The sequence below is a fragment of the Symphalangus syndactylus genome, chromosome 21 (genome assembly GCF_028878055.3).
Source record: "Symphalangus syndactylus isolate Jambi chromosome 21, NHGRI_mSymSyn1-v2.1_pri, whole genome shotgun sequence".
Classification (NCBI taxonomy): Eukaryota; Metazoa; Chordata; class Mammalia; order Primates; family Hylobatidae; genus Symphalangus; species Symphalangus syndactylus.
This window is the reverse complement of record NC_072443.2, coordinates 91,778,978-91,806,960: the sequence shown is the minus strand read 5'-3', so window position 1 is coordinate 91,806,960 and position 27,983 is coordinate 91,778,978.

The window sequence follows — 27,983 nt, the reverse complement described above, 5'->3', positions numbered from 1 at the left end:
TGCATCTGTGTAGTTTTTATTTGAAGATATTCTTTTTCCCAATGTAGGCCTCTTAGCGCTTAGCATGTCCAATTGCAGTTTCTACAGAAAGAGTGTTTCAGAACGGCTCAATCAAAAGTAATGTTCAACTCTGTTAGTTGAATGCACAGAACAGAAAGTATTTTCACAGAATGCTACTGTGTAGTTTATATTTGAATATATTCCTTTTTCCACTATTACCCTCTTAGCGCTCCGAATGTCCACTTGCATTTTCTACAGAAAGAATGTTCAGAACTGCGCAATCAAAAGTATGGTTTAACTCTGTTAGCTTAATGAACATATCAGAAATAAGTTTCACACAATGTTTCTGTGTAGTTTTTATTTGAAGATAATTTTTTTCCCAATATAGGCCTCTTAGCGCTCAGAATGTCCAATTGCAGTTTCTACAGAAAGAGTGTTTCAGAAAGGCTCAATCAAAAGTAAGGTTCAACTCTGTTAGTTGAATGCACAGAACAGAAAGAAGTTTCATACAATGCTTCTGTGTAGTTTATATTTGAACATATTCTTTTTTCCACTATTACCCACTTAGCGCTACGAATGTCCAGTTGCATTTTCTACAGACAGAGTGTTTCAGAACTGCTCAATCATAAGTATGGTTTAACTCTGTTAGCTGAATGCTCAGATCAGAAAGAAGTTTCACAGAATGCTTCTGTGTAGTTTATATTTGAATATATTCTTATTTCCACTACTACGCTCTTAGCGCTCCAAATGTCCAGTTGCATTTTCTACAGAAAGTGTGTTCAGATCTGCTCAATCAAAAGTATGGTTTAACTCTGTTAGCTGAATGCACAGATCAGAAAGAAGTTTCACAGAATGATTCTGTGTAGTTTATATTTGGAGACATTCCTTTTTCCACTATTACCCTCTTAGCGCTCCGAATCTCCACTTGCATTTTCTACAGAAAGAGTGTTTCAGAACGGCTCAATCAAAACTAAGGTTCAACTCTTTTAGTTGAACAAACAGAACAGAAAGTAGTTTCACACAATTCTTCTGTGTAGTTTTTATTTGTAGACATTCTTTTTCCCAATATAGGCCTCTTAGCGCTCAGAATGTCCAATTGCAGTTTCTACAGAAAGAGTGTTTCAGAACGGCTCAATCAAAGTAAGGTTCAACTCTGTTAGTTGAATGCACAGAACAGAAAGATGTTTCATACAATGCTTCTGTGTAGTTTATATTTGATCATATTCTTTTTTCCACTATTACCCACTTAGCGCTACGAATGTCCAGTTGCATTTTCTACAGACAGAGTGTTTCAAAACTGCTCAATCAAAAGTATGGTTTAACTCTGTTAGCTGAATGCTCAGATCAGAAAGTAGTTTCACAGAATGCTTCTGTGTAGTTTATATTTGAATATATTCCTTTTTCCACTACTACGCTCTTAGCGCTCCAAATGTCCAGTTGCATTTTCTACAGAAAGAGTGTTCAGATCTGCTCAATCAAAAGTATGGTTTAACTCTGTTAGCTGAATGCACAGATCAGAAAGAAGTTTCACCGAATGATTCTGTGTAGTTTATATTTGAAGACATTCCTTTTTCCAATATTACCCTCTTAGCGCTCCGAATCTCCACTTGCATTTTCTACAAAAAGAGTGTTTCATAACGGCTCAATCAAAAATATGTTTTATCTCTGTTAACTGAATTTACAGATCAGAAATAAGTTTCACAGAATGCATCTGTGTAGTTTTTATTTGAAGATATTCTTTTTCCCAATGTAGGCCTCTTAGCGCTTAGCATGTCCAATTGCAGTTTCTACAGAAAGAGTGTTTCAGAACGGCTCAATCAAAAGTAAGGTTCAACTCTGTTAGTTGAATGCACAGAACAGAAAGTATTTTCACAGAATGCTACTGTGTAGTTTATATTTGAATATATTCCTTTTTCCACTATTACCCTCTTAGCGCTCCGAATGTCCACTTGCATTTTCTACAGAAAGAGTGTTCCGAACTGCACAATCATAAGTATGGTTTAACTCTGTTAGCTTAATGAACATATCAGAAATAAGTTTCACACAATGCTTCTGTGTAGTTTTTATTTGAAGATATTATTTTTCCCAATAGAGGCCTCTTAGCGCTCAGAATGTCCAATTGCAGTTTCTACAGAAAGAGTGTTTCAGAAAGGCTCAATCAAAAGTAAGGTTCAACTCTCTTAGTTGAATGCACAAAACAGAAAGAAGTTTCATACAATGCTTCTGTGTAGTTTATATTTGAACATATTCTTTTTTCCACTATTACCCACTTAGCGCTACGAATGTCCAGTTGCATTTTCTACAGACAGAGTGTTTCAAAACTGCTCAATCAAAAGTATGGTTTAACTCTGTTAGCTGAATGCTCAGATCAGAAAGAAGTTTCACAGAATGCTTCTGTGTAGTTTATATTTGAATATATTCCTTTTTCCATTACTACTCTCTTAGCGCTCCAAATGTCCGGTTGCATTTTCTACAGAAAGAGTGTTCAGATCTGCTCAATCAAAAGTATGGTTTAACTCTGTTAGCTGAATGCACAGATCAGAAGGAAGTTTCACAGAATGATTCTGTGTAGTTTATATTTGGAGACATTCCTTTTTCCACTATTACCCTCTTAGCGCTCCGAATCTCCACTTGCATTTTCTACAGAAAGACTGTTACAGAACGGCTCAATCAAAACTAAGGTTCAACTATTTTAGTTGAACAAACAGAACAGAAAGAAGTTTCACACCATTCTTCTGTGTAGTTTTTATTTGTAGACATTCTTTTTCCCAATATAGGCCTCTTAGCGCTCAGAATGTCCAATTGCAGTTTCTACAGAAAGTGTGTTTCAGAACGGCTCAATCTAAAGTAAGGTTCAACTCTGTTAGTTGAATGCACAGAACAGAAAGAAGTTTCCTACAATGCTTCTGTGTAGTTTATATTTGAACATATTCTTTTTTCCACTATTACCCACTTAGCGCTACGAATGTCCAGTTGTATTTTCTACAGACAGAGTGTTTCAAAACTGCTCAATCAAAAGTATGGTTTAATTCTGTTAGCTGAATGTTCAGATCAGAAAGAAGTTTCACAGAATGCTTCTGTGTAGTTTATATTTGAATATATTCCTTTTTTTACTACTACGCTCTTAGCGCTCCAAATGTCCAGTTGCATTTTCTACAGAAAGAGTGTTCAGATCTGCTCAATCAAAAGTATGGTTTAACTCTGTTAGCTGAATGCACAGATCAGAAAGAAGTTTCACAGAATGATTCTGTGTAGTTTATATTTGGAGACATTCCTTTTTCCACTATTACCCTCTTAGCGCTCCGAATCTCCACTTGCATTTTCTACAGAAAGAGTGTTTCTGAATGGCTCAATCAAAACTAAGGTTCAACTCTTTTAGTTGAACAAACAGAACAGAAAGAAGTTTCACACAATTCTTCTGTGTAGTTTTTATTTGTAGACATTCTTTTTCCCAATATAGGCCTCTTAGCGCTCAGAATGTCCAATTGCAGTTTCTACAGAAAGAGTGTTTCAGAACGGCTCAATCAAAAGTAAGGTTCAACTCTGTTAGTTGAATGCACAGAACAGAAAGAAGTTTCATACAATGCTTCTGTGTAGTTTATATGTGAACATATTCTTTTTTCCACTATTACCCACTTAGCGCTACGAATGTCCAGTTGCATTTTCTACAGACAGAGTGTTTCAAAACTGCTCAATCAAAAGTATGGTTTAACTCTGTTAGCTGAATGCTCAGATCAGAAAGAAGTTTCACAGAATGCTTCTGTGTAGTTTATATTTGAATATATTCCTTTTTCCACTACTACGCTCTTAGCGCTCCAAATGTCCAGTTGCATTTTCTACAGAAAGAGTGTTCAGATCTGCTCAATCAAAAGTATGGTTTAACTCTGTTAGCTGAATGCACAGATCAGAAAGAAGTTTCACCGAATGATTCCGTGTAGTTTATATTTGAAGACATTCCTTTTTCCACTATTACCCTCTTAGCGCTCCGAATCTCCACTTGCATTTTCTACAAAAAGAGTGTTTCATAACTGCTCAATCAAAAATATGTTTTATCTCTGTTAACTGAATTTACAGATCAGAAATAAGTTTCACAGAATGCATCTGTGTAGTTTTTATTTGAAGATATTCTTTTTCCCAATGTAGGCCTCTTAGCGCTTAGCATGTCCAATTGCAGTTTCTACAGAAAGAGTGTTTCAGAACGGCTCAATCAAAAGTAATGTTCAACTCTGTTAGTTGAATGCACAGAACAGAAAGTATTTTCACAGAATGCTACTGTGTAGTTTATATTTGAATATATTCCTTTTTCCACTATTACCCTCTTAGCGCTCCGAATGTCCACTTGCATTTTCTACAGAAAGAATGTTCAGAACTGCGCAATCAAAAGTATGGTTTAACTCTGTTAGCTTAATGAACATATCAGAAATAAGTTTCACACAATGTTTCTGTGTAGTTTTTATTTGAAGATAATTTTTTTCCCAATATAGGCCTCTTAGCGCTCAGAATGTCCAATTGCAGTTTCTACAGAAAGAGTGTTTCAGAAAGGCTCAATCAAAAGTAAGGTTCAACTCTGTTAGTTGAATGCACAGAACAGAAAGAAGTTTCATACAATGCTTCTGTGTAGTTTATATTTGAACATATTCTTTTTTCCACTATTACCCACTTAGCGCTACGAATGTCCAGTTGCATTTTCTACAGACAGAGTGTTTCAGAACTGCTCAATCATAAGTATGGTTTAACTCTGTTAGCTGAATGCTCAGATCAGAAAGAAGTTTCACAGAATGCTTCTGTGTAGTTTATATTTGAATATATTCTTATTTCCACTACTACGCTCTTAGCGCTCCAAATGTCCAGTTGCATTTTCTACAGAAAGTGTGTTCAGATCTGCTCAATCAAAAGTATGGTTTAACTCTGTTAGCTGAATGCACAGATCAGAAAGAAGTTTCACAGAATGATTCTGTGTAGTTTATATTTGGAGACATTCCTTTTTCCACTATTACCCTCTTAGCGCTCCGAATCTCCACTTGCATTTTCTACAGAAAGAGTGTTTCAGAACGGCTCAATCAAAACTAAGGTTCAACTCTTTTAGTTGAACAAACAGAACAGAAAGAAGTTTCACACAATTCTTCTGTGTAGTTTTTATTTGTAGACATTCTTTTTCCCAATATAGGCCTCTTAGCGCTCAGAATGTCCAATTGCAGTTTCTACAGAAAGAGTGTTTCAGAACGGCTCAATCAAAGTAAGGTTCAACTCTGTTAGTTGAATGCACAGAACAGAAAGATGTTTCATACAATGCTTCTGTGTAGTTTATATTTGATCATATTCTTTTTTCCACTATTACCCACTTAGCGCTACGAATGTCCAGTTGCATTTTCTACAGACAGAGTGTTTCAAAACTGCTCAATCAAAAGTATGGTTTAACTCTGTTAGCTGAATGCTCAGATCAGAAAGTAGTTTCACAGAATGCTTCTGTGTAGTTTATATTTGAATATATTCCTTTTTCCACTACTACGCTCTTAGCGCTCCAAATGTCCAGTTGCATTTTCTACAGAAAGAGTGTTCAGATCTGCTCAATCAAAAGTATGGTTTAACTCTGTTAGCTGAATGCACAGATCAGAAAGAAGTTTCACCGAATGATTCTGTGTAGTTTATATTTGAAGACATTCCTTTTTCCAATATTACCCTCTTAGCGCTCCGAATCTCCACTTGCATTTTCTACAAAAAGAGTGTTTCATAACGGCTCAATCAAAAATATGTTTTATCTCTGTTAACTGAATTTACAGATCAGAAATAAGTTTCACAGAATGCATCTGTGTAGTTTTTATTTGAAGATATTCTTTTTCCCAATGTAGGCCTCTTAGCGCTTAGCATGTCCAATTGCAGTTTCTACAGAAAGAGTGTTTCAGAACGGCTCAATCAAAAGTAAGGTTCAACTCTGTTAGTTGAATGCACAGAACAGAAAGTATTTTCACAGAATGCTACTGTGTAGTTTATATTTGAATATATTCCTTTTTCCACTATTACCCTCTTAGCGCTCCGAATGTCCACTTGCATTTTCTACAGAAAGAGTGTTCCGAACTGCACAATCATAAGTATGGTTTAACTCTGTTAGCTTAATGAACATATCAGAAATAAGTTTCACACAATGCTTCTGTGTAGTTTTTATTTGAAGATATTATTTTTCCCAATAGAGGCCTCTTAGCGCTCAGAATGTCCAATTGCAGTTTCTACAGAAAGAGTGTTTCAGAAAGGCTCAATCAAAAGTAAGGTTCAACTCTCTTAGTTGAATGCACAGAACAGAAAGAAGTTTCATACAATGCTTCTGTGTAGTTTATATTTGAACATATTCTTTTTTCCACTATTACCCACTTAGCGCTACGAATGTCCAGTTGCATTTTCTACAGACAGAGTGTTTCAAAACTGCTCAATCAAAAGTATGGTTTAACTCTGTTAGCTGAATGCTCAGATCAGAAAGAAGTTTCACAGAATGCTTCTGTGTAGTTTATATTTGAATATATTCCTTTTTCCATTACTACTCTCTTAGCGCTCCAAATGTCCGGTTGCATTTTCTACAGAAAGAGTGTTCAGATCTGCTCAATCAAAAGTATGGTTTAACTCTGTTAGCTGAATGCACAGATCAGAAAGAAGTTTCACAGAATGATTCTGTGTAGTTTATATTTGGAGACATTCCTTTTTCCACTATTAACCTCTTAGCACTCCGAATATCCACTTGCATTTTCTACAGAAAGAGTGTTTAAGAACGGCTCAATCAAAACTAAGGTTCAACTCTTTTAGTTGAAAAAACAGAACAGAAAGAAGTTTCACACAATTCTTCTGTGTAGTTTTTCTTTGTAGACATTCTTTTTCCCAATATAGGCCTCTTAGCGCTCACAATATCCAATTGCAGTTTCTACAGAAAGAGTGTTTCAGAACGGCTCAATCAAAAGTAAGGTTCAACTCTGTTAGTTGAATGCACAGAACAGAAAGAAGTTTCATACAATGCTTCTGTGTAGTTTATATTTGAACATATTCTTTTTTCCACTATTACCCACTTAGCGCTATGAATGTCCAGTTGCATTTTCTACAGACAGAGGGTTTCAAAACTGCTCAATCAAAAGTATGGTTTAACTCTGTTAGCTGAATGCTCAGATCAGAAAGAAGTTTCACAGAATGCTTCTGTGTAGTTTATATTTGAATATATTCCTTTTTCCACTACTACTCTCTTAGCGCTCCAAATGTCCAGTTGCATTTTCTACAGAAAGAGTGTTCAGATCTGCTCAATCAAAAGTATGGTTTAACTCTGTTAGCTGAATGCAGAGATCAGAAAGAAGTTTCACAGAATGATTCTGTGTAGTTTATATTTGGAGACATTCCTTTTTCCACTATTACCCTCTTAGCGCTCCGAATCTCCACTTGCATTTTCTACAGAAAGACTGTTACAGAACCGCTCAATCAAAACTAAGGTTCAACTATTTTAGTTGAACAAACAGAACAGAAAGAAGTTTCACACCATTCTTCTGTGTAGTTTTTATTTGTAGACATTCTTTTTCCCAATATAGGCCTCTTAGCGCTCAGAATGTCCAATTGCAGTTTCTACAGAAAGTGTGTTTCAGAACGGCTCAATCTAAAGTAAGGTTCAACTCTGTTAGTTGAATGCACAGAACAGAAAGAAGTTTCATACAATGCTTCTGTGTAGTTTATATTTGAACATATTCTTTTTTCCACTATTACCCACTTAGCGCTACGAATGTCCAGTTGTATTTTCTACAGACAGAGTGTTTCAAAACTGCTCAATCAAAAGTATGGTTTAATTCTGTTAGCTGAATGTTCAGATCAGAAAGAAGTTTCACAGAATGCTTCTGTGTAGTTTATATTTGAATATATTCCTTTTTCCACTACTACGCTCTTAGCGCTCCAAATGTCCAGTTGCATTTTCTACAGAAAGAGTGTTCAGATCTGCTCAATCAAAAGTATGGTTTAACTCTGTTAGCTGAATGCACAGATCAGAAAGAAGTTTCACAGAATGATTCTGTGTAGTATATATTTGGAGACATTCCTTTTTCCACTATTACCCTCTTAGCGCTCCGAATCTCCACTTGCATTTTCTACAGAAAGAGTGTTTCTGAATGGCTCAATCAAAACTAAGGTTCAACTCTTTTAGTTGAACAAACAGAACAGAAAGAAGTTTCACACAATTCTTCTGTGTAGTTTTTATTTGTAGACATTCTTTTTCCCAATATAGGCCTCTTAGCGCTCAGAATGTCCAATTGCAGTTTCTACAGAAAGAGTGTTTCAGAACGGCTCAATCAAAAGTAAGGTTCAACTCTGTTAGTTGAATGCACAGAACAGAAAGAAGTTTCATACAATGCTTCTGTGTAGTTTATATGTGAACATATTCTTTTTTCCACTATTACCCACTTAGCGCTACGAATGTCCAGTTGCATTTTCTACAGACAGAGTGTTTCAAAACTGCTCAATCAAAAGTATGGTTTAACTCTGTTAGCTGAATGCTCAGATCAGAAAGAAGTTTCACAGAATGCTTCTGTGTAGTTTATATTTGAATATATTCCTTTTTCCACTACTACGCTCTTAGCGCTCCAAATGTCCAGTTGCATTTTCTACAGAAAGAGTGTTCAGATCTGCTCAATCAAAAGTATGGTTTAACTCTGTTAGCTGAATGCACAGATCAGAAAGAAGTTTCACCGAATGATTCCGTGTAGTTTATATTTGTAGACATTACTTTTTCCACTATTACCCTCTTAGCGCTCCGAATCTCCACTTGCATTTTCTACAAAAAGAGTGTTTCATAACTGCTCAATCAAAAATATGTTTTATCTCTGTTAACTGAATTTACAGATCAGAAATAAGTTTCACAGAATGCATCTGTGTAGTTTTTATTTGAAGATATTCTTTTTCCCAATGTAGGCCTCTTAGCGCTTAGCATGTCCAATTGCAGTTTCTACAGAAAGAGTGTTTCAGAACGGCTCAATCAAAAGTAATGTTCAACTCTGTTAGTTGAATGCACAGAACAGAAAGTATTTTCACAGAATGCTACTGTGTAGTTTATATTTGAATATATTCCTTTTTCCACTATTACCCTCTTAGCGCTCCGAATGTCCACTTGCATTTTCTACAGAAAGAATGTTCAGAACTGCGCAATCAAAAGTATGGTTTAACTCTGTTAGCTTAATGAACATATCAGAAATAAGTTTCACACAATGTTTCTGTGTAGTTTTTATTTGAAGATAATTTTTTTCCCAATATAGGCCTCTTAGCACTCAGAATGTCCAATTGCAGTTTCTACAGAAAGAGTGTTTCAGAAAGGCTCAATCAAAAGTAAGGTTCAACTCTGTTAGTTGAATGCACAGAACAGAAAGAAGTTTCATACAATGCTTCTGTGTAGTTTATATTTGAACATATTCTTTTTTCCACTATTACCCACTTAGCGCTACGAATGTCCAGTTGCATTTTCTACAGACAGAGTGTTTCAGAACTGCTCAATCATAAGTATGGTTTAACTCTGTTAGCTGAATGCTCAGATCAGAAAGAAGTTTCACAGAATGCTTCTGTGTAGTTTATATTTGAATATATTCTTATTTCCACTACTACGCTCTTAGCGCTCCAAATGTCCAGTTGCATTTTCTACAGAAAGTGTGTTCAGATCTGCTCAATCAAAAGTATGGTTTAACTCTGTTAGCTGAATGCACAGATCAGAAAGAAGTTTCACAGAATGATTCTGTGTAGTTTATATTTGGAGACATTCCTTTTTCCACTATTACCCTCTTAGCGCTCCGAATCTCCACTTGCATTTTCTACAGAAAGAGTGTTTCAGAACGGCTCAATCAAAACTAAGGTTCAACTCTTTTAGTTGAACAAACAGAACAGAAAGAAGTTTCACACAATTCTTCTGTGTAGTTTTTATTTGTAGACATTCTTTTTCCCAATATAGGCCTCTTAGCGCACAGAATGTCCAATTGCAGTTTCTACAGAAAGAGTGTTTCAGAACGGCTCAATCAAAGTAAGGTTCAACTCTGTTAGTTGAATGCACAGAACAGAAAGATGTTTCATACAATGCTTCTGTGTAGTTTATATTTGATCATATTCTTTTTTCCACTATTACCCACTTAGCGCTACGAATGTCCAGTTGCATTTTCTACAGACAGAGTGTTTCAAAACTGCTCAATCAAAAGTATGGTTTAACTCTGTTAGCTGAATGCTCAGATCAGAAAGTAGTTTCACAGAATGCTTCTGTGTAGTTTATATTTGAATATATTCCTTTTTCCACTACTACGCTCTTAGCGCTCCAAATGTCCAGTTGCATTTTCTACAGAAAGAGTGTTCAGATCTGCTCAATCAAAAGTATGGTTTAACTCTGTTAGCTGAATGCACAGATCAGAAAGAAGTTTCAACGAATGATTCTGTGTAGTTTATATTTGAAGACATTCCTTTTTCCAATATTACCCTCTTAGCGCTCCGAATCTCCACTTGCATTTTCTACAAAAAGAGTGTTTCATAACGGCTCAATCAAAAATATGTTTTATCTCTGTTAACTGAATTTACAGATCAGAAATAAGTTTCACAGAATGCATCTGTGTAGTTTTTATTTGAAGATATTCTTTTTCCCAATGTAGGCCTCTTAGCGCTTAGCATGTCCAATTGCAGTTTCTACAGAAAGAGTGTTTCAGAACGGCTCAATCAAAAGTAAGGTTCAACTCTGTTAGTTGAATGCACAGAACAGAAAGTATTTTCACAGAATGCTACTGTGTAGTTTATATTTGAATATATTCCTTTTTCCACTATTACCCTCTTAGCGCTCCGAATGTCCACTTGCATTTTCTACAGAAAGAGTGTTCAGAACTGCGCAATCAAAAGTATGGTTTAACTCTGTTAGCTTAATGAACATATCAGAAATAAGTTTCACACAATGCTTCTGTGTAGTTTTTATTTGAAGATATTATTTTTCCCAATATAGGCCTCTTAGCGCTCAGAATGTCCAATTGCAGTTTCTACAGAAAGAGTGTTTCAGAAAGGCTCAATCAAAAGTAAGGTTCAACTCTGTTAGTTGAATGCACAGAACAGAAAGAAGTTTCATACAATGCTTCTGTGTAGTTTATATTTGAACATATTCTTTTTCCCAGTATTACCCACTTAGCGCTACGAATGTCCAGTTGCATTTTCTACAGACAGAGTGTTTCAAAACTGCTCAATCAAAAGTATGGTTTAACTCTGTTAGCTGAATGCTCAGATCAGAAAGAAGTTTCACAGAATGCTTCTGTGTAGTTTATATTTGAATATATTCCTTTTTCCACTACTACGCTCTTAGCGCTCCAAATGTCCAGTTGCATTTTCTACAGAAAGAGTGTTCAGATCTGCTCAATAAAAAGTATGGTTTAACTCTGTTAGCTGAATGCACAGATCAGAAAGATGTTTCACCGAATGATTCTGTGTAGTTTATATTTGAAAACATTCCTTTTTCCACTATTACCCTCTTAGCGCTCCGAATCTCAACTTGCATTTTCTACAAAAAGAGTGTTTCATAACTGCTCAATCAAAAATATGTTTTATCTCTGTTAACTGAATTTACAGATCAGAAATAAGTTTCACAGAATGCATCTGTGTAGTTTTTATTTGAAGATATTCTTTTTCCCAATGTAGGCCTCTTAGCGCTTAGCATGTCCAATTGCAGTTTCTACAGAAAGAGTGTTTCAGAACGGCTCAATCAAAAGTAAGGTTCAACTCTGTTAGTTGAATGCACAGAACAGAAAGAATTTTCACAGAATGCTACTGTGTAGTTTATATTTGAATATATTCCTTTTTCCACTATTACCCTCTTAGCGCTCCGAATGTCCACTTGCATTTTCTACAGAAAGAGTGTTCAGAACTGCGCAATCAAAAGTATGGTTTAACTCTGTTAGCTTAATGAACATATCAGAAATAAGTTTCACACAATGCTTCTGTGTAGTTTTTATTTGAAGATATTATTTTTCCCAATATAGGCCTCTTAGCGCTCAGAATGTCCAATTGCAGTTTCTATAGAAAGAGTGTTTCAGAAAGGCTCAATCAAAAGTAAGGTTCAACTCTGTTAGTTGAATGCACAGAACAGAAAGGAGTTTCATACAATGTTTCTGTGTAGTTTATATTTGAACATATTCTTTTTTCCACTATTACCCACTTAGCGCTACGAATGTCCAGTTGCATTTTCTACAGACAGAGTGTTTCAAAACTGCTCAATCAAAAGTATGGTTTAACTCTGTTAGCTGAATGCTCAGATCAGAAAGAAGGTTCACAGAATGCTTCTGTGTAGTTTATATTTGAATATATTCCTTTTTCCACTACTACTCTCTTAGCGCTCCAAATGTCCAGTTGCATTTTCTACAGAAAGAGTGTTCAGATCTGCTCAATCAAAAGTATGGTTTAACTCTGTTAGCTGAAAGCACAGATCAGAAAGAAGTTTCACAGAATGATTCTGTGTAGTTTATATTTGGAGACATTCCTTTTTCCACTATTACCCTCTTAGCGCTCCGAATCTCCACTTGCATTTTCTACAGAAAGAGTGTTTCAGAACGGCTCAATCAAAACTAAGGTTCAAATCTTTTAATTGAACAAACAGAACAGAAAAAAGTTTCACACAATTCTTCTGTGTAGTTTTTATTTGTAGACATTCTTTTTCCCAATATAGGCCTCTTAGCGCTCAGAATGTCCAATTGCAGTTTCTACAGAAAGAGTGTTTCAGAACGGCTCAATCAAAAGTAAGGTTCAACTCTGTTAGTTGAATGCACAGAACAGAAAGTAGTTTCATACAATGCTTCTGTGTAGTTTATATTTGAACATATTCTTTTTTCCACTCTTACCCACTTAGCGCTACGAATGTCCAGTTGCATTTTCTACAGACAGAGTGTTTCAAAACTGCTCAATCAAAAGTATGGTTTAACTCTGTTAGCTGAATGCTCAGATCAGAAAGAAGTTTCACAGAATGCTTCTGTGTAGTTTATATTTGAATATATTCCTTTTTCCACTACTACGCTCTTAGCGCTCCAAATGTCCAGTTGCATTTTCAACAGAAAGAGTGTTCAGATCTGCTCAATCAAAAGTATGGTTTAACTCTGTTAGCTGAATGCACAGATCAGAAAGAAGTTTCACCGAATGATTCCGTGTAGTTTATATTTGAAGACATTCCTTTTTCCACTATTACCCTCTTAGCGCTCCGAATCTCCACTTGCATTTTCTACAAAAAGAGTGTTTCATAACTGCTCAATCAAAAATATGTTTTATCTCTGTTAACTGAATTTACAGATCAGAAATAAGTTTCACAGAATGCATCTGTGTAGTTTTTATTTGAAGATATTCTTTTTCCCAATGTAGGCCTCTTAGCGCTTAGCATGTCCAATTGCAGTTTCTACAGAAAGAGTGTTTCAGAACGGCTCAATCAAAAGTAAGGTTCAACTCTGTTAGTTGAATGCACAGAACAGAAAGAATTTTCACAGAATGCTACTGTGTAGTTTATATTTGAATATATTCCTTTTTCCACTATTACCCTCTTAGCGCTCCGAATGTCCACTTGCATTTTCTACAGAAAGAGTGTTCAGAACTGCGCAATCAAAAGTATGGTTTAACTCTGTTAGCTTAATGAACATATCAGAAATAAGTTTCACACAATGCTTCTGTGTAGTTTTTATTTGAAGATATTATTTTTCCCAATATAGGCCTCTTAGCGCTCAGAATGTCCAATTGCAGTATCTACAGAAAGAGTGTTTCAGAAAGGCTCAGTCAAAAGTAAGGTTCAACTCTGTTAGTTGAATGCACAGAACAGAAATAAGTTTCACACAATGCTTCTGTGTAGTTTATATTTGAACATATTCTTTTTTCCACTATTACCAACTTAGCGCTACGAATGTCCAGTTGCATTTTCTACAGACAGTGTGTTTCAAAACTGCTCAATCAAAAGTATGGTTTAACTCTGTTAGCTGAATGCTCAGATCAGAAAGAAGTTTCACAGAATGCTTCTGTGTAGTTTATATTTGAATATATTCCTTTTTCCACTACTACTCTCTTAGCGCTCCAAATGTCCAGTTGCATTTTCTACAGAAAGAGTGTTCAGATCTGCTCAATCAAAAGTATGGTTTAACTCTGTTAGCTGAATGCACAGATCAGAAAGAAGTTTCACAGAATGATTCTGTGTAGTTTATATTTGGAGACATTCCTTTTTCCACTATTACCCTCTTAGCGCTCCGAATCTCCACTTGCATTTTCTACAGAATGAGTGTTTCAGAACGGCTCAATCAAAACTAAGGTTCAACTCTTTTAGTTGAACAAACAGAACAGAAAGAAGTTTCACACAATTCTTCTGTGTAGTTTTTATTTGTAGACATTCTTTTTCCCAATATAGGCCTCTTAGCGCTCAGAATGTCTAATTGCAGTTTCTACAGAAAGAGTGTTTCAGAACGGCTCAATCAAAAGTAAGGTTCAACTCTGTTAGTTGAATGCACAGAACAGAAAGAAGTTTCATACAAGGCTTCTGTGTAGTTCATATTTGAACATATTCTTTTTTCCACTATTACCCACTTAGCGCTACGAATGTGCAGTTGCATTTTCTACAGACAGAGTGTTTCAAAACTGCTCAATCAAAAGTATGGTTTAACTCTGTTAGCTGAATGCTCAGATCAGAAAGAAGTTTCACAGAATGCTTCTGTGTAGTTTATATTTGAATATATTCCTTTTTCCACTACTACGCTCTTAGCGCTCCAAATGTCCAGTTGCATTTTCTACAGAAAGAGTGTTCAGATCTGCTCAATCAAAAGTATGGTTTAACTCTGTTAGCTGAATGCACAGATCAGAAAGAAGTTTCACCGAATGATTCCGTGTAGTTTATATTTGAAGACATTCCTTTTTCCACTATTACCCTCTTAGCGCTCCGAATCTCCACTTGCATTTTCTACAAAAAGAGTGTTTCATAACTGCTCAATCAAAAATATGTTTTATCTCTGTTAACTGAATTTACAGATCAGAAATAAGTTTCACAGAATGCATCTGTGTAGTTTTTATTTGAAGATATTCTTTTTCCCAATGTAGGCCTCTTAGCGCTTAGCATGTCCAATTGCAGTTTCTACAGAAAGAGTGTTTCAGAACGGCTCAATCAAAAGTAAGGTTCAACTCTGTTAGTTGAATGCACAGAACAGAAAGTATTTTCACAGAATGCTACTGTGTAGTTTATATTTGAATATATTCCTTTTTCCACTATTACCCTCTTAGCGCTCCGAATCTCCATTGCATTTTCTACAGAAAGAGTGATTCAGAACGGCTCAATCAAAACTAAGGTTCAACTCTTTTAGTTGAACAAACAGAACAGAAAGAAGTTTCACACAATTCTTCTGTGTAGTTTTTATTTGTAGACATTCTTTTCCCAATATAGGCCTCTTAGCGCTCAGAATGTCCAATTGCAGTTTCTACAGAAAGAGTGTTTCAGAACGGCTCAATCAAAAGTAAGGTTCAACTCTGTTAGTTGAATGCACAGAACAGAAAGAAGTTTCATACAATGATTCTGTGTAGTTTATATTTGAACATATTCTTTTTTCCACTATTACCCACTTAGCGCTACGAATGTCCAGTTGCATTTTCTACAGACAGAGTGTTTCAAAACTGCTCAATCAAAAGTATGGTTTAACTCTGTTAGCTGAATGCTCAGATCAGAAAGAAGTTTCACAGAATGCTTCTGTGTAGTTTATATTTGAATATATTCCTTTTTCCACTACTACGGTCTTAGCGCTCCAAATGTCCAGTTGCATTTTCTACAGAAAGAGTGTTCAGATCTGCTCAATCAAAAGTATGGTTTAACTCTGTTAGCTGAATGCACAGATCAGAAAGAAGTTTCACCGAATGATTCTGTGTAGTTTATATTTGAAGACATTCCTTTTTCCACTATTACCTTCTTCGCGCTCCGAATCTCCACTTGCATTTTCTACAAAAAGAGTGTTTCATAACTGCTCAATCAAAAATATGTTTTATCTCTGTTAACTGAATTTACAGATCAGAAATAAGTTTCACAGAATGCATCTGTGTAGTTTTTATTTGAAGATATTCTTTTTCCCAATGTAGGCCTCTTAGCGCTTAGCATGTCCAATTGCAGTTTCTACAGAAAGAGTGATTCAGAACGGCTCAATCAAAAGTAAGGTTCAACTCTGTTAGTTGAATGCACAGAACAGAAAGAATTTTCACAGAATGCTACTGTGTAGTTTATATTTGAATATATTCCTTTTTCCACTATTACCCTCTTAGCGCTCCGAATGTCCACTTGCATTTTCTACAGAAAGAGTGTTCAGAACTGCGCAATCAAAAGTATGTTTTAACACTGTTAGCTTAATGAACATATCAGAAATAAGTTTCACACAATGCTTCTGTGTAATTTTTATTTGAAGATATTATTTTTCCCAATATAGGCCTCTTAGCGCTCAGAATGTCCAATTGCAGTTTCTACAGAAAGAGTGTTTCAGAAAGGCTCAATCAAAAGTAAGGTTCAACTCTGTTAGTTGAATGCACAGAACAGAAAGAAGTTTCATACACTGCTTCTGTTTAGTTTATATTTGAACATATTCTTTTTTCCACAATTACCCACTTAGCGCTACGAATGTCCAGTTGCATTTTCTACAGACAGAGTGTTTCAAAACTGCTCAATCAAAAGTATGGTTTAACTCTGTTAGCTGAATGCTCAGATCAGAAAGTAGTTTCACAGAATCCTTCTGTGTAGTTTATATTTGAATATATTCCTTTTTCCACTACTACTCTCTTAGCGCTCCAAATGTCCAGTTGCATTTTCTACAGAAAGAGTGTTCAGAACTGCGCAATCAAAAGTATGGTTTAACTCTGTTAGCTGAATGCACAGATCAGAAAGAAGTTTCACAGAATGATTCTGTGTAGTTTATATTTGGAGACATTCCTTTTTCCACTATTACCCTCTTAGCGCTCCGAATCTCCACTTGCATTTTCTACAGAAAGAGTGTTTCAGAACGGCTCAATCAAAACTAAGGTTCAACTCTTTTAGTTAAACAAACAGAACAGAAAGAAGTTTCACACAATTCTTCTGTGTAGTTTTTATTTGTAGACATTCTTTTTCCCAATATAGGCCTCTTAGCGCTCAGAATGTCCAATTGCAGTTTCTACAGAAAGAGTGTTTCAGAACGGCTCAATCAAAAGTAAGGTTCAACTCTGTTAGTTGAATGCACAGAACAGAAAGAAGTTTCATACAATGCTTCTGTGTAGTTTATATTTGAACATATTTTTTTTCCACTATTACCCACTTAGCGCTACGAATGTCCAGTTGCATTTTCTACAGACCGAGTGTTTCAAAACTGCTCAATCAAAAGTATGGTTTAACTCTGTTAGCTGAATGCTCAGATCAGAAAAAAGTTTCACAGAATGCTTCTGTGTAGTTTATATTTGAATATATTCCTTTTTCCACTACTACGCTCTTAGCGCTCCAAATGTCCAGTTGCATTTTCTAGAGAAAGAGTGTTCAGATCTGCTCAATCAAAAGTATGGTTTAACTCTGTTAGCTGAATGCACAGATCAGAAAGAAGTTTCACCGAATGATTCTGTGTAGTTTATATTTGAAGACATTCCTTTTTCCACTATTACCCTCTTAGCGCTCCGAATCTCCAATTGCATTTTCTACAAAAAGAGTGTTTCATAACTGCTCAATCAAAAATATGTTTTATCTCTGTTAACTGAATTTACAGATCAGAAATAAGTTTCACAGAATGCATCTGTGTAGTTTTTATTTGAAGATATTCTTTTTCCCAATGTAGGCCTCTTAGCGCTTAGCATGTCCAATTGCAGTTTCTACAGAAAGAGTGTTTCAGAACGGCTCAATCAAAAGTAAGGTTCAACTCTGTTAGTTGAATGCACAGAACAGAAAGAATTTTCACAGAATGCTACTGTGTAGTTTATATTTGAATATATTCCTTTTTCCACTATTACCCTCTTAGCGCTCCGAATCTCCACTTGCATTTTCTACAGAAAGAGTGTTCAGAACTGCGCAATCAAAAGTATGGTTTAACTCTGTTAGCTTAATGAACATGTCAGAAATAAGTTTCACACAATGCTTCTGTGTAGTTTTTATTTGAAGATATTATTTTTCCCAATAGAGGCCTCTTAGCACTCAGAATGTCCAATTGCAGTTTCTACAGAAAGAGTGTTTCAGAAAGGCTCAATCAAAAGTAAGGTTCAACTCTGTTAGTTGAATGCACAGAACAGAAAGAAGTTTCATACAATGCTTCTGTGTAGTTTATATCTGAACATACTCTTTTTTCCACTATTACCCACTTAGCGCTACGAATGTCCAGTTGCATTTTCTACAGACAGAGTGTTTCAAAACTGCTCAATCAAAAGTATGGTTTAACAGTGTTAGCTGAATGCTCAGATCAGAAAGAAGTTTCACAGAATGCTTCTGTGTAGTTTATATTTGAATATATTCATTTTTCCACTACTACACTCTTAGCGCCCCAAATGTCCAGTTGCATTTTCAACAGAAAGAGTGTTCAGATCTGCTCAATCAAAAGTATGGTTTAACTCTGTTAGCTGAATGCACAGATCAGAAAGAAGTTTCACAGAATGATTCTGTGTAGTTTATATTTGGAGACATTCCTTTTTCCACTATTACCCTATTAGCGCTCCGAATCTCCACTTGCATTTTCTACAGAAAGAGTGTTTCAGAACGGCTCAATCAAAACTAAGGTGCAACTCTTTTACTTGAACAAACAGAACGGAAAGAAGTTTCACACAATACTTCTGTGTAGTTTTTATTTGAAGATATTATTTTTCCCAATGTAGGCCTCTTAGCGCTTAGCATGTCCAATTGCAGTTTCTACAGAAAGAGTGTTTCAGAACGGCTCAATCAAAAGTAAGGTTCAACTCTGATAGTTGAATGCACAGAACAGAAAGAATTTTCACAGAATGCTACTGTGTAGTTTATATTTGAATATATTCCTTTTTCCACTATTACCCTCTTAGCGCTCCGAATGTCCACTTGCATTTTCTACAGAAAGAGTGTTCAGAACTGCGCAATCAAAAGTATGGTTTAACTCTGTTAGCTTAATGAACATATCAGAAATAAGTTTCACACAATGCTTCTGTATAGTTTTTATTTGAAGATATTATTTTTCCCAATAGAGGCCTCTTAGCGCTCAGAATGTCCAATTGCAGTTTCTACAGAAAGAGTGTTTCAGAAAGGCTCAATCAAAACTAAGGTTCAACTCTGTTAGTTGAATGCACAGAACAGAAAGAAGTTTCATACAATGCTTCTGTGTAGTTTATATTTGAACATATTCTTTTTTCCACTATTACCCACTTAGCGCTACGAATGTCCAGTTGCATTTTCTACAGACAGAGTGTTTCAAAACTGCTCAATCAAAAGTATGGTTTAACTCTGTTAGCTGAATGCTCAGATCAGAAAGGAGCTTCACAGAATGCTTCTGTGTAGTTTATATTTGAATATATTCCTTTTTCCACTACTACGCTCTTAGCGCTCCAAATGTCCAGTTGCATTTTCTACAGAAAGAGTGTTCAGATCTGCTCAATCAAAGTATGGTTTAACTCTGTTAGCTGAATGCACAGATCAGAAAGAAGTTTGACCGAATGATTCTGTGTAGTTTATATTTGAAGACATTCTTTTTCCACTATTACCCTCTTAGCGCTCCGAATCTCCACTTGCATTTTCTACAAAAAGAGTGTTTCATAACTGCTCAATCAAAAATATGTTTTATCTCTGTTAACTGAATTTACAGATCAGAAATAAGTTTCACAGAATGCATCTGTGTAGTTTTTATTTGAAGATATTCTTTTTCCCAATGTAGGCCTCTTAGCGCTTAGCATGTCCAATTGCAGTTTCTACAGAAAGAGTGTTTCAGAACGGCTCAATCAAAAGTAAGGTTCAACTCTGTTAGTTGAATGCACAGAACAGAAAGAATTTTCACAGAATGCTACTGTGTAGTTTATATTTGAATATATTCCTTTTTCCACTATTACCCTCTTAGCGCTCCGAATGTCCACTTGCATTTTCTACAGAAAGAGTGTTCAGAACTGAGCAATCAAAAGTATGGTTTAACTCTGTTAGCTTAATGAACATATCAGAAATAAGTTTCACACAATGCTTCTGTGTAGTTTTTATTTGAAGATATTTTTTTTCCCAATATAGGCCTCTTAGCGCTCAGAATGTCCAATTGCAGTTTCTACAGAAAGAGTGTTTCAGAAAGGCTCAATCAAAAGTAAGGTTCAACTCTGTTAGTTGAATGCACAGAACAGAAAGAAGTTTCATACACTGCTTCTGTGTAGTTTATATTTGAACATATTCTTTTTTCCACAATTACCCAATTAGCGCTACGAATGTCCAGTTGCATTTTCTACAGACAGAGTGTTTCAAAACTGCTCAATCAAAAGTATGGTTTAACTCTGTTAGCTGAATGCTCAGATCAGAAAGAAGTTTCACAGAATGCTTCTGTGTAGTTTATATTTGAATATATTCCTTTTTCCACTACTACTCTCTTAGCGCTCCAAATGTCCAGTTGCATTTTCTACAGAAAGAGAGTTCAGATCTGCTCAATCAAAAGTATGGTTTAACTCTGTTAGCTGAATGCACAGATCAGAAAGAAGTTTCACCGAATGATTCTGTGTAGTTTATATTTGAAGACATTCCTTTTTCCACTATTACCCCCTTAGCGCTCCGAATCTCCACTTGCATTTTCTACAAAAAGAGTGTTTCATAACTGCTCAATCAAAAATATGTTTTATCTCTGTTAACTGAATTTACAGATCAGAAATAAGTTTCACAGAATGCATCTGTGTAGTTTTTATTTGAAGATATTCTTTTTCCCAATGTAGGCCTCTTAGCGCTTAGCATGTCCAATTGCAGTTTCTGCAGAAAGAGTGTTTCAGAACGACTCAATCAAAAGTAAGGTTCAACTCTGTTAGTTGAATGCACAGAACAGAAAGAATTTTCACAGAATGCTACTGTGTAGTTTATATTTGAATATATTCCTTTTTCCACTATTACCCTCTTTGCGCTCCGAATGTCCACTTGCATTTTCTACAGAAAGAGTGTTCAGAACTGAGCAATCAAAAGTATGGTTTAACTCTGTTAGCTTAATGAACATATCAGAAATAAGTTTCACAAAATGCTTCTGTGTAGTTTTTATTTGAAGATATTATTTTTCCCAATAGAGGCCTCTTAGCGCTCAGAATGTCCAATTGCAGTTTCTACAGAAATAGTGTTTCAGAAAGGCTCAATCAAAAGTAAGGTTCAACTCTGTTAGTTGAATGCACAGAACAGAAAGTAGTTTCATACAATGCTTCTGTGTAGTTTATATTTGAACATATTCTTTTTTCCACTATTACCCACTTAGGGCTACGAATGCCCAGTTGCATTTTCTACAGACAGAGTGTTTCAAAACTGCTCAATCAAAAGTATGGTTTAACTCTGTTAGCTGAATGCACAGATCAGAAAGAAGTTTCACCGAATGATTCTGTGTAGTTTATATTTGAAGACATTCCTTTTTCCACTATTACCCACTTAGCGCTCCGAATCTCCACTTGCATTTTCTACAAAAAGAGTGTTTCATAAATGCTCAATCAAAAATATGTTTTATCTCTGTTAAATGAATTTACAGATCAGAAATAAGTTCCACAGAATGCATCTGTGTAGTTTTTATTTGAAGATATTCTTTTACCCAATGTAGGCCTCTTAGCGCTTAGCATGTCCAATTGCAGTTTCTACAGAGAGAGTGTTTCAGAACGGCTCAATCAAAAGTAAGGTTCAACTCTGTTAGTTGAATGCACAGAACAGAAAGAATTTTCACAGAATGCTACTGTGTAGTTTATATTTGAATATATTCCTTTTTCCACTATTACCCTCTTAGCGCTAGGAATGTCCAGTTGCATTTTCTACAGACAGAGTGTTTCAAAACTGCTCAATCATAAGTATGGTTTAACTCTGTTAGCTGAATGCTCAGATCAGAAAGAAGCTTCACACAATGCTTCTGTGTAGTTTATATTTGAATATATTCCTTTTTCCACTGTTACCCTCTTAGCGCTCCGAATGTCCACTTGCATTTTCTACAGAAAGAGTGTTCAGAACTGCGCAATCAAAAGTATGGTTTAACTCTGTTAGCTTAATGAACATATCAGAAATAACTTTCACACAATGCTTCTGTGTAGTTTTTATTTGAAGATATTATTTTTCCCAATAGAGTACTCTTAGCGCTCAGAATGTCCAATTGCAGTTTCTACAGAAAGAGTGTTTCAGAAAGGCTCAATCAAAAGTAAGGTTCAACTCTGTTAGTTGAATGCACAGAACAGAAAGAAGTTTCATACAATGCTTCTGTGTAGTTTATATTTGAACATATTCTTTTTTCCACTATTACCCACTTAGCGCTACGAATGTCCAGTTGCATTTTCTACAGACAGAGTGTTTCAAAACTGCTCAATCAAAAGTATGGTTTAACTCTGTTAGCTGAATGCTCAGATCAGAAAGAAGTTTCACAGAATGCTTCTGTGTAGTTTATATTTGAATATATTCCTTTTTCCACTACTACGCTCTTAGCGCTCCAATTGTCCAGTTGCATTTTCAACAGAAAGAGTGTTCAGATCTGCTCAATCAAAAGTATGTTTTAACTCTGTTAGCTGAATGCACAGATCAGAAAGAAGTTTCACCGAATGATTCTGTGTAGTTTATATTTGAAGACATTCCTTTTTCCACTATTACCCTCTTAGCGCTCCGAATCTCCACTTGCATTTTCTACAAAAAGAGTGTTTCATAAATGCTCAATCAAAAATATGTTTTATCTCTGTTAAATGAATTTACAGATCAGAAATAAGTTCCACAGAATGCATCTGTGTAGTTTTTATTTGAAGATATTCTTTTACCCAATGTAGGCCTCTTAGCGCTTAGCATGTCCAATTGCAGTTTCTACAGAAAGAGAGTTTCAGAACGGCTCAATCAAAAGTAAGGTTCAAATCTGTTAGTTGAATGCACAGAACAGAAAGAATTTTCACAGAATGCTACTGTGTAGTTTATATTTGAATATATTCCTTTTTCCACTATTACCCTCTTAGCGCTCCGAATGTCCACTTGCATTTTCTACAGAAAGAGTGTTCAGAACTGCGCAATCAAAAGTATGGTTTAACTCTGTTAGCTTAATGAACATATCAGAAATAAGTTTCACACAATGCTTCTGTGTAGTTTTTATTTGAAGATATTATTTTTCCCAATAGAGGCCTCTTAGCGCTCAGAATGTCCAATTGCAGTTTCTACAGAAAGAGTGTTTCAGAAAGGCTCAATCAAAAGTAAGGTTCAACTCTGTTAGTTGAATGCACAGAACAGAAAGAAGTTTCATACAGTGCTTCTGTGTAGTTTATATTTGAACATATTCTTTTTTCCACTATTGCCCACTTAGCGCTACGAATGTCCAGTTGCATTTTCTACAGACAGAGTGTTTCAAAACTGCTCAATCAAAAGTATGGTTTAACTCTGTTAGCTGAATGCTCAGATCAGAAAGAAGTTCACAGAATGCTTCTGTGTAGTTTATATTTGAATATATTCCTTTTTCCACTACTACTCTCTTAGTGCTCCAAATGTCCAGTTGCATTTTCTACAGAAAGAGTGTTCAGATCTGCTCAATCAAAAGTATGGTTGAACTCTGTTAGCTGAATGCACAGATCAGAAAGAAGTTTCACAGAATGATTCTGTGTAGTTTATATTTGGAGACATTCCTTTTTCCACTATTACCCTCTTAGCGCTCCGAATCTCCACTTGCATTTTCTACAGAAAGAGTGTTTCAGAACGGCTCAATCAAAACTAAGGTTCAACTCTTTTAGTTGAACAAACAGAACAGAAAGAAGTTTCACACAATTCTTCTGTGTAGTTTTTATTTGTAGACATTCTTTTTCCCAATATAGGCCTCTTAGCGCTCAGAATGTCCAATTGCAGTTTCTACAGAAAGAGTGTTTCAGAACGGCTCAATCAAAAGTAAGGTTCAACTCTGTTAGTTGAATGCACAGAACAGAAAGAATTTTCACAGAATGCTACTGTGTAGTTTATATTTGAATATATTCCTTTTTCCACTATTACCCTCTTAGCGCTCCGAATGTCCACTTGCCTTTTCTACAGAAAGAGTGTTCAGAACTGCGCAATCAAAAGTATGGTTTAACTCTGTTAGCTTAATGAACATATCAGAAATAATTTTCACACAATGCTTCTGTGTAGTTTTTATTTGAAGATATTTTTTTTCCCAACAGAGGCCTCTTAGCGCTCAGAATGTCCAATTGCAGTTTCTACAGAAAGAGTGTTTCAGAAAGGCTCAATCAAAAGTAAGGTTCAACTCTGTTAGTTGAATGCACAGAACAGAAAGAAGTTTCATACGATGCTTCTGTGTAGTTTATATTTGAACATATTCTTTTTTCCACTATTACCCACTTAGCGCTACGAATGTCCAGTTTCATTTTCTACAGACAGAGTGTTTCAAAACTGCTCAATCAAAAGTATGGTTTAACTCTGTTAGCTGAATGCACAGATCAGAAAGAAGTTTCACAGAATGATTCTGTGTAGTTCATATTTGGAGACATTCCTTTTTCCACTATTACCCCCTTAGCGCTCCGAATCTCCACTTGCATTTTCTACAGAAAGAGTGTTTCAGAACGGCTCAATCAAAACTAAGGTTCAACTCTTTTAGTTGAACAAACAGAACAGAAAGAAGTTTCACACAATTCTTCTGTGTAGTTTTTATTTGTAGACATTCTTTTTCCCAATATAGGCCTCTTAGCGCTCAGAATGTCCAATTGCAGTTTCTACAGAAAGAGTGTTTCAGAATGGCTCAATCAAAAGTAAGGTTCAACTCTGTTAGTTGAATGCACAGAACAGAAAGAAGTTTCATACAATGCTTCTGTGTAGTTTATATTTGAACATATTCTTTTTTCCACTATTACCCACTTAGCGCTACCAATGTCCAGTTGCATTTTCTACAGACAGAATGTTTCAAAACTGCTCAATCAAAAGTATGGTTTAACTCTGTTAGCTGAATGCCCAGATCAGAAAGAAGTTTCACCGAATGATTCTGTGTAGTTTATATTTGAAGACATTCCTTTTTCCACTATTACCCTCTTAGCGCTCCGAATCTCCACTTGCATTTTCTACAAAAAGAGTGTTTCATAACTGCTCAATCAAAAATATGTTTTATCTCTGTTAAATGAATTTACAGATCAGAAATAAGTTTCACAGAATGCATCTGTGTAGTTTTTATTTGAAGATATTCTTTTTCCCAATGTAGGCCTCTTAGCGCTTAGCATGTCCAATTGCAGTTTCTGCAGAAAGAGTGTTTCAGAACGACTCAATCAAAAGTAAGGTTCAACTCTGTTAGTTGAATGCACAGAACAGAAAGTATTTTCACAGAATGCTACTGTGTAGTTTATATTTGAATATATTCCTTTTTCCACTATTACCCTCTTAGCGCTCCGAATGTCCACTTGCATTTTCTACAGAAAGAGTGTTCAGAACTGCGCAATCAAAAGTATGGTTTAACTCTGTTAGCTTAATGAACATATCAGAAATAAGTTTCACACAATGCTTCTGTGTAGTTTTTATTTGAAGATATTATTTTTCCCAATATAGGCCTCTTAGCGCTCAGAATGTCCAATTGCAGTTTCTACAGAAAGAGTGTTTCAGAAAGGCTCAATCAAAAGTAAGGTTCAACTCTGTTAGTTGAATGCACAGAACAGAAAGAAGTTTCATACAATGCTTCTGTGTAGTTTATATTTGAACATATTCTTTTTTCCACTATTGCCCACTTAGCGCTACGAATGTCCAGTTGCATTTTCTACAGACAGAGTGTTTCAAAACTGCTCAATCAAAAGTATGGTTTAACTCTGTTAGCTGAATGCTCAGATCAGAAAGAAGTTTCACAGAATGCTTCTGTGTAGTTTATATTTGAATATATTCCTTTTTCCACTACTACTCTCTTAGCGCTCCAAATGTCCAGTTGCATTTTCTACAGAAAGAGTGTTCAGATCTGCTCAATCAAAAGTATGGTTGAACTCTGTTAGCTGAATGCACAGATCAGAAAGAAGTTTCACAGAATGATTCTGTGTAGTTTATATTTGGAGACATTCCTTTTTCCACTATTACCCTCTTAGCGCTCCGAATCTCCACTTGCATTTTCTACAGAAATAGTGTTTCAGAACGGCTCAATCAAAACTAAGGTTCAACTCTTTTAGTTGAACAAACAGAACAGAAAGAAGTTTCACACAATTCTTCTGTGTAGTTTTTATTTGTAGACATTCTTTTTCCCAATATAGGCCTCTTAGCGCTCAGAATGTCCAATTGCAGTTTCTACAGAAAGAGTGTTTCAGAACGGCTCAATCAAAAGTAAGGTTCAACTCTGTTAGTTGAATGCACAGAACAGAAAGAATTTTCACAGAATGCTACTGTGTAGTTTATATTTGAATATATTCCTTTTTCCACTATTACCCTCTTAGCGCTCCGAATGTCCACTTGCCTTTTCTACAGAAAGAGTGTTCAGAACTGCGCAATCAAAAGTATGGTTTAACTCTGTTAGCTTAATGAACATATCAGAAATAATTTTCACACAATGCTTCTGTGTAGTTTTTATTTGAAGATATTTTTTTTCCCAACAGAGGCCTCTTAGCGCTCAGAATGTCCAATTGCAGTTTCTACAGAAAGAGTGTTTCAGAAAGGCTCAATCAAAAGTAAGGTTCAACTCTGTTAGTTGAATGCACAGAACAGAAAGAAGTTTCATACGATGCTTCTGTGTAGTTTATATTTGAACATATTCTTTTTTCCACTATTACCCACTTAGCGCTACGAATGTCCAGTTTCATTTTCTACAGACAGAGTGTTTCAAAACTGCTCAATCAAAAGTATGGTTTAAGTCTGTTAGCTGAATGCACAGATCAGAAAGAAGTTTCACAGAATGATTCTGTGTAGTTCATATTTGGAGACATTCCTTTTTCCACTATTACCCCCTTAGCGCTCCGAATCTCCACTTGCATTTTCTACAGAAAGAGTGTTTCAGAACGGCTCAATAAAAACTCAGGTTCAACTCTTTTAGTTGAACAAACAGAACAGAAAGAAGTTTCACACAATTCTTCTGTGTAGTTTTTATTTGTAGACATTCTTTTTCCCAATATAGGCCTCTTAGCGCTCAGAATGTCCAATTGCAGTTTCTACAGAAAGAGTGTTTCAGAATGGCTCAATCAAAAGTAAGGTTCAACTCTGTTAGTTGAATGCACAGAACAGAAAGAAGTTTCATACAATGCTTCTGTGTAGTTTATATTTGAACATATTCTTTTTTCCACTATTACCCACTTAGCGCTACCAATGTCCAGTTGCATTTTCTACAGACAGAATGTTTCAAAACTGCTCAATCAAAAGTATGGTTTAACTCTGTTAGCTGAATGCCCAGATCAGAAAGAAGTTTCACCGAATGATTCTGTGTAGTTTATATTTGAAGACATTCCTTTTTCCACTATTACCCTCTTAGCGCTCCGAATCTCCACTTGCATTTTCTACAAAAAGAGTGTTTCATAACTGCTCAATCAAAAATATGTTTTATCTCTGTTAACTGAATTTACAGATCAGAAATAAGTTTCACAGAATGCATCTGTGTAGTTTTTATTTGAAGATATTCTTTTTCCCAATGTAGGCCTCTTAGCGCTTAGCATGTCCAATTGCAGTTTCTGCAGAAAGAGTGTTTCAGAACGACTCAATCAAAAGTAAGGTTCAACTCTGTTAGTTGAATGCACAGAACAGAAAGTATTTTCACAGAATGCTACTGTGTAGTTTATATTTGAATATATTCCTTTTTCCACTATTACCCTCTTAGCGCTCCGAATGTCCACTTGCATTTTCTACAGAAAGAGTGTTCAGAACTGAGCAATCAAAAGTATGGTTTAACTCTGTTAGCTTAATGAACATATCAGAAATAAGTTTC